Raw genomic sequence first — 6,083 nt, 5'->3', positions numbered from 1 at the left:
GCCGCCTGGGATTCTTTCACAACAAAGACCACCACAACAGCAAATACTTACTTTTCCAGCCCACCTGCACTTGAGAAGTGCCATATGCACCTGCTTACATCCGTGAACAAAATAAGCTCAAAACATAAGCTGGATATAAAATGTGTAATACAAAGGGATCTCATGAAATCCACAGAAGTCCTAGTGCTGTTTTGAGGCCCCCATCTCCTCGTGAAACACTTGCCACTCATAGCTGTAGACCACGGCAGTCTGAGAACTTACACCATGTCTGTTAATACTTGTTAAAAAAAAAAAAAAGAAAAAAATTAGGTGATGCATGGATGAAGAACAACAAAGACCTTTCCGCTGTGGAAATGGTCAGGTTACAGCTCCACATGCAGAATTCCTGATGTGCTCAGAAACTTTCTTTACAACAAAAGGAACATTTTCTTTTTCCAATACAGTAAACATTGAACATAGCTTGTTCTTATACCAAGGAGATCCACATAACCCACTGTCACTTATGTCTGGAAGTTACTCAGCCATTCCTCCCCATATATCTCTAAAGCAGCAATCCTGTACAAATCCGAAGGAATTCAGACTAAATACTACTCTGAACATTCTTTTACAAAGAATGAGACCTGCCTTATTTTTACAGGCAAACCCACAACAAACTGAAAGAAAAACAATCAGCCTTGGATTTCAAAGTGTCTGTCAGTGGGTAGCTGCGTGCTCTATCCTTCCAAGGCCGAGTTCTTGATTGACATCACAATTGTGATTACCAAAAGTCCGATACCCTGCAGACTTCCCAGACTTGGTTACTTGTGGAGATCACATACAGCTTTCATCAAGGTTCCTACACTATCATTTATGTTAGTGTCAATTTGTTATTGCAGTATGTGATTCTGGTATACATTACTACAAATCCATCATGATAAATTCTGGGAACAAAGGGAGAACAAGATGGTCGATATTTAGAAAACAGACAAGGCAAAAGGAAAGACAACTTCATAGAGAATTTCTAATCTGGTACTTGCTTTCTCTGATCTTTCTAGTCAGAGAAGATTTTTACAGAACTCTTTCACTGCAACACCCTGGGGCAGAGAAAACGAAAACTCCCATTTACCTTTCAGCATCAGACTTCCCATGTTCCACTAAGAAAAAAAAATATTAACACATCTATGAAAGTAGAAGACTGTGAAAGTCATTCTGAATTCATGGCACAGTTTAGGGTATTGCAGGTTTTCTTGTCACCCCAACTCCTAATTAATCAATCACCTTCAACAAAGCAAAAATGCATTAGAACTGCACAGCTTTTTCACTCCAGCCTATGGGCTAATTAATCCCATGTGCAATTCAATTGCAATTAATAGAAAAAGGCACATCATTCTTCTCTTGAACACAGCCTAGCCTGGTCTCCAAGTCCCAAGACTATAAATATTGTGAACAATAACCACATTGGTAGGTGAGGCATTCCCAAGGAAGAATTACAAGAACTGCTCTGAATAATACAAGAAGGAGCAGTAACAGAGAAGCCATTTCCAGCAGTCAATGGAGGTGTTGCTGTTCTGGCACAGGCAGTTAAGAGAATATTGCAGAACCAGGGATTTCTGTTCTTTTAATGTGACACCAGCATTAAGGTTCGAAAACTTCTCTTTAACAGAAGTCTGGAAAAAGATAATACAGCACTCTATAGCACTGTCACCCACCCCTTGAAACCTGAAGGCTTTCAACTTTCACATTATTTTTTTTTTTAATATTCTCTCAAACTAGAATGATAGTATTTCTATTTCTTCTGCAAGCATGTGCAAGACAGGGTCTTGAATGTGAAAACCACTATTGTGGGTAGAAAGCCCTATTTTTTCCTGCAGACAGTCTGTGGTTAGCTCCCCAGATAGCCAGGACTAACCAAAAAAAAAAAAAAAAGGTGTGTGTTTGAGGGTCTGGTCCCAGTGCTTTCAGAGATCATTCTCCCTGCATTTCAGACAACATGCTTTTGTAATGTTAACACATTCTTGATGTATGCGATACAAATAAAAAGAAAAGTTGTTTCCTTTATGTAATTCCATTAGCTAGAGCAACATTCATGGGGTGTTTGCTTCTGTATGAAGACCTGTTCAGCCAGTGGGTTATTCACACAAATTAAAGTAATCCCTAAGTGTTAGCAGTGAGACTAGAGACAGAACTAAAACATGAGGTAGTGGTGTTTAAAAATAAGTTAAACAACTTCAGGCAACTCTGTCCTTTCCCTTGTCTGCTAGTCTAATGACTCAAATAGTGGAAAATATGTGGTAATGTAAACTGGCATGAAGAACCACACATGGAAATTATTTGGGGTCCATAGAAGATAGATGAAGATACATTCCTTCTTCCAAAAGTTGTATCAGTTTTTATTTAAACAGAATGACATATATAGAAGTAGAGGAAGTCAACCTACAATATTTTTTCTGAAATTGTACTTAACATGAAATACAATCCTACAAGCTAATGTAACTTCAAATGTCCCTTCTTAATCACACCAGTCCAAGTGATCCTAGCTGCAAGATGACTAAAAAACATGTATCCAGTACTTTATACAATGCACAAAAGAACCCAGACTTTCCCTCATGTTATTGTCAGAATTGACAACATCTATGACCCTTATCTGGTACAAACTGAAACGTGTTTAGGTATGGTTGGCAGTTTAAAAAAAAAAGAAAAGAAAAAACTCACAGCCAACATGAAGAGCTTCACAGAATTTTCCTTCAGAGGGCTGTCTTACTGCATGGATACAGCAAGAGATAGCATGGACCTAAAGCCAAAAAAGCATGCAGTTGCGTTAAGTACATACCACATACCCCGATTTGTACCTGGCATCCTACTACTATTCAGGGCCCTGTGGGATTAACTAGGGTCTGAGTGGGGATAATATACACAATTCCTTTCAAGATAAACAGAACACTTATGAACTGTTTGATTCTTGGCTGAATGTTGTGACCAGGAGTAATTACAAGAGAGGCTACATACTATCCTCAGTTCACAAACACCAGCTCTATTAATACTGTTGAAGGCTCAGGACATAAATGCATACATAAACCACCTTTGAGAACCTGTTAAGTGTTTTACATATAGTATGTATGACAAATTAGACCTATAATTACACCACTATCTAATTTCTTTGCTTTTCACAGTTTTGTTCACACACGGGAAACATGCAAATCTCCCTGCAGCCTGCTCAGCCCTGTCAGCTCCTTCTCACATCTGATTACTGAGAGCACTCAACACCTCAGAAACCACTTGGCTAATAAAGACACTCCTGCACTTAAGTGACTGCTGGATGGATTGCTAGTCAGCTAGTACAGCCTTCAAGTAAAGCCTAAGATTGGGCTAACAGATACTACGATTCGTTAAAGTCCCATTGAATGAAATTAAAATGCAATGCTAGGAAAGCTGACAATGTCTTACTGCAGCTTCTGCGGTACAATGTTCCAAATGGAACAGCTTTGTGAGCAATAAAACCATTTGACAGATTGTATCAGACAGTTGTTTATTAGAGGTGAATGACCTCGGACTGACAGAGAATAGGCAAAAGCAACACAGAAACAGTCTCTTGTGAAAGAATCAGAAGCCTTTCTTGCCGCCTTAAAAGATTCTGAGGAATGTTATTTTCTTCATCTTTAATATATTGCCTGCTTACATAAATCCTCCTAAATATGTTTGTAAAAATTATTTTGCTTTAAAGGCCACAGAACTGTCAGATGCTGGTAACAGTTTTCAGCCATTATTGACCCAAGTCCTCTTTGAAACCGTACCCTGTTACAGTCCCTTTAGCCAGCCAGTCCCTTTCCCACCAACAAATGTTTCCATATGGAAAATTCTTTCATACATTAAATTCTTATGCATTTTTCATTTTGGTATTTAAAAATAAGTGGAACCATGTTTATGTGCAACTATTTGGGAAAAGCATCTTTAACTATTTGGAGAAAAATCTTTTCTCTGAGCTACTTGCTTGCTTCCTTCACTTCTGTTGCAGTAATACTAACACCACTTGAAATGAGTTTGCCACATCCAATGTGGAAAAGCAAGAATATAAGCACACAGTACCTATGCATATTAATATATGGTTAAAATGAGAGTAAAAAGAAAGAAAAAAGAAAGCAATTGAAATCAGAAACATTACCCTCTGTACTCTTCCTCACAAACTCCAATGTAAACCAGAGCTGAATACTTTAAATGTTACACTTCCACAGTGGAGCCGGGTAGAGAAGATTCTGACTATTTAGTTCTCCTGGTGAGCATTTGTCAGCTATCCCTCCTCCCAGAAGAAAATGTTTAATCCAAACAAGTTATGAGATTCCCTGGTAACCCAAATGGCACAATTTTACCATCCTGGCACCTTGCCACATGAATTCTGGTACATTATTCCAGCCATTAAATCAGACATCCTGAAAACTTGCCAAAACTCTAAACATGTTCGAATACAATTTGAAATGGCACAGGGAATTTGTGCTTATGGGTACAGCCTTAAAAAAAAAAAAAAAAAAAAAGACAGATCCAGTAATATCAAGCAAACCTAAATAGGGATGCAAGTTTTGTAACTGCTTTAGTGCTTTTGCCCAACTTCCTAGCTTTGCAGCCTAATCTTGTATTGAGGAGAAGATTAAACAGCCATAAAAAAAAAAAAAAAAAAAAAAGAACCTTGCTTTTTACATGAAATACATTTTGAACTATATATCCACTTAGGAGCAAACTTACCAGAGGAGTTAGAAGCCCATCACTCTTCTCTGTTAATGCCATCCAGTGTAGTACATGCTATCTGTTGTGTGACAGGTAAGCATTTAACCAGCATCCGGTCCAAAGGGAAGTCTGAGTCTGCAAGGTAAAAAATAAGCAACCTTGAATTATTTTATACCAGATCTCAAAATAATAATGCTGGCAAAGCAGACACAGCGAAGTGTGTCTCTACCTAAATTCACAGTGGACAGGAAATGCAAAGAAACGCAGTACAGAGACAGCCAAACTGTCTGGAAGGAAGATGGGTCACATCCTAGACATCTCTGCCTGGCACTGCGCTCAACCACTCCCATTAACTTTTGCACAAGCTTGTTTAACCCTCATAAAAAATATCCAGAACTAAGACAAGTCCACCAGGCTCTGTTCTACCCCATAAAAATACATCCAATTCAATTTTGCATTGTAAACATACCATAAACACCTGGCCAAAGAAGCGTCGATATACCCCTGATTTGGCCAGGACAGTCCCAAAATGCAAGTATCACTCCTGTAAGAGTCAAGACACTACTTCATTGTGCCTTACACTAGGACAAAGGATTTTCTATTCCCACTTTCAGTAAGCGCCTGACAATTTATTCCCAACATGGCAGAAGGAAAAAAAACACCTGTCGAATTCAGCACTTGCACCAGTTCATAACTTGATGCGGGCACTTTTCCCCTTCAGCAGGAGTTGCTGAAGGGACATCTTTCTGGCTCTGTCACATAATGCCAGGGAGCAAGGTCTGGTCAAATGACATTCCACAAGAAGCAGGGCCCACATATATCTAGAAAAAAAATTGGTTGCCCTGGTCTCTAGTGCACGGGGTGCTTCCAAGTCATCTGAAAACTAATCCAGCTGCAGCAGCCCAGAGTTCCCATGAGCTAATTTATTCTGCTCCTAGCTAATAATTCAAAATATCTGCCTCTGGGCAGAGCAAATTAGCCTATACAGAACCTGGTGCTGTCACACCAAACTGCTTCTGGTCTTGGCAGAAATACCGGAAAGGTAGCTCAGGCATCTCTATATTATACCAATCTGAATTAGAATAGCTCAAAGAGCAAAGAGTATTTCTGGACTGCACAGACAAGCAGGCATGGGCCAGAGTGTCCTCCAAGTTACGCCAGTTGACGCTGCCCTTTCACTCTCAAAAAGTGACCACCACGGAGTTCCAAGCGCAGGAGCTAGGAAATTCATTCCCCAAGGCATGCCTCACCTTAGGGCTGTAGAAAGAGAAGATGTCATAGCGTTTGCTGTCTTGGCTCTTTGTCACTGGAACCCCCTCTCTACACGACTGACTGGATTACCAGCATAACATGTCACATCATGTCATGAGACTAAGCAGGACTGGGTT

This window comes from Pelecanus crispus, chromosome 1 (genome assembly GCF_030463565.1).
Source record: "Pelecanus crispus isolate bPelCri1 chromosome 1, bPelCri1.pri, whole genome shotgun sequence".
NCBI lineage: Eukaryota > Metazoa > Chordata > Aves > Pelecaniformes > Pelecanidae > Pelecanus > Pelecanus crispus.
This window is presented reverse-complemented; position numbering follows the sequence as displayed.